Consider the following 1,735-nt stretch of genomic DNA (forward strand, 5'->3'; position numbering starts at 1 on the left):
TTTCTTCAGCTTCAGGTTTTTCGGTTTATAGAACTTACATACTCAGTAATCCGTGTATCATTCGTTCATTTGTTTTTCAAAATAAAACCAAAACTCAAAAAACAAATAAATGGCTTGTTTCCTCAATATTCTTTTCCTAAACCAAAAGGAAAGAACGGATAACAACTCGTTTTTCCAATTTACAATGTTTTGCTCAAATGGAAAAACAGATAACGAGCGTTTCACCCCGTTTCATCCAATTCTGTGTTCAACACCAGCTCAGACGAAAAAGACATGTGTCAGACGCCGAACTGGAAACGGCAATCATGTCATCGATAGATAAGGTAAGTGCTTACAAGACAGGGAAAGAAAGTAGGCCTACCCACCATGGTTACGTTAACCAAGTATTATTATTATTATTATTATTATACTATTAACGTTATCCTATGTAATAAGAATGTGTAAGCTAACGTTAACCTTACACAGTGAGCAAGGGACTCAGTGGCAATATAAGAGAAATAATGAGTGCAACAGGGTGATCACACTGTTTTAAATGTTTTTCCTCCTTTAAAATGTTGGCTAACTTTGCAATACAACAATTATGTTGCCTATTATAGTGGGTGTATAATAATGTTATTACTAATACTAATTATTATCCCATACCTTCTGCACACAACAGCTTGAGGGAGCAGTGTAATGTTTGTAACTTGGTACTTGTTTATAGTTTTTTAATCTAAGACTAATTTATTTACCATTTTAAAAAGTTTCATTTAAAATTTTCACCAATTATTTTTAAGACAGGTCCATATTACGGCCGAAAATTCATGACAGGATACCTGTCATCAGTGGGGGTAAGGGCAGGAGAATCTCGAGTGGGAAACATTCTCAGAGAGGTACACCAGCCATATAATGAACTGCGTCGCCAAGTAAGTCACCTACATTGATTTAATTCTAGGAAAAAAAGTAAAGCTTGTTATTACACCATGTATTGATTGAATTAAACTTGTTTTAGGGAGCACGCAATCTGAATCCAGTTCCTTATCACGCCGAGTATATGGGTCACAAACTCCACCTAGACCAGAATGAGAAGCTGGGAATGTTTGGAGTGACACATGTCTTAGCTATTGATGGATTCAGCAGCAAAATTGTTGCCGAATCCACAATGCCAGTGAAAAACAACCTTATTGTTTATGAAGAAGTGTGGGACCAAATTAGAGTGGATCATGGCAGGGAGTTTTACTTGACCCTCTACCTGTAAGACAAGCTGTCTCAACACAGACATAACATCAACAGGCTGCCTTATGTACAGACAACTTCTTCAAGGGTGAATGTTGTCCTACTGATTACGCAGATAAGATAATGAGTAACATTACAAGTAATATTTCCAGTGAAAATATTTGCAATCACAAATAGATGGTTGATAGTAATTATCTATCCTGCAACACCTTTCAAAAGACATGACAGGGAATCTCAGTTTCTCGACTAGTAAAACCTGTACCATATGGAACAAATCCTTCGCATTTTTCCAAAAGGGAAGGCGAAGCATTAAGCATGTTCCACACTGCAGGCTTCTACTCAACCTGCCTTGAATAACAATGACCTCAATGGCTGATTTGATTGCTTGCAATGTTAACTTGTACAATCACTGCTGAAATTAGCTGTTTACCTAGAGCATCATTTTTTTAATTTTTCACCTCATTACTTGTGCTAAATGGTATTGTATGTCCCAATATCTTAGGATAAGGAATTTGTTTGT

The 1,735-nt window shown here is 36.4% G+C and overlaps 1 long non-coding RNA gene across 1 annotated transcript; it reads left to right on the plus strand.

Moving 5' to 3' along the window:
- The first annotated feature begins 238 nt into the window (after positions 1–238).
- On the plus strand, positions 239–1,179 carry LOC117947134. The gene is made up of 3 exons (XR_004657163.1): positions 239–323; positions 777–905; positions 992–1,179. It is a non-coding gene; the product is annotated as an uncharacterized LOC117947134 (long non-coding RNA).
- The last annotated feature ends 556 nt before the right edge of the window (positions 1,180–1,735 follow it).

The sequence above is a fragment of the Etheostoma cragini genome, chromosome 7, assembly GCF_013103735.1.
Source record: "Etheostoma cragini isolate CJK2018 chromosome 7, CSU_Ecrag_1.0, whole genome shotgun sequence".
Lineage (NCBI taxonomy): Eukaryota > Metazoa > Chordata > Actinopteri > Perciformes > Percidae > Etheostoma > Etheostoma cragini.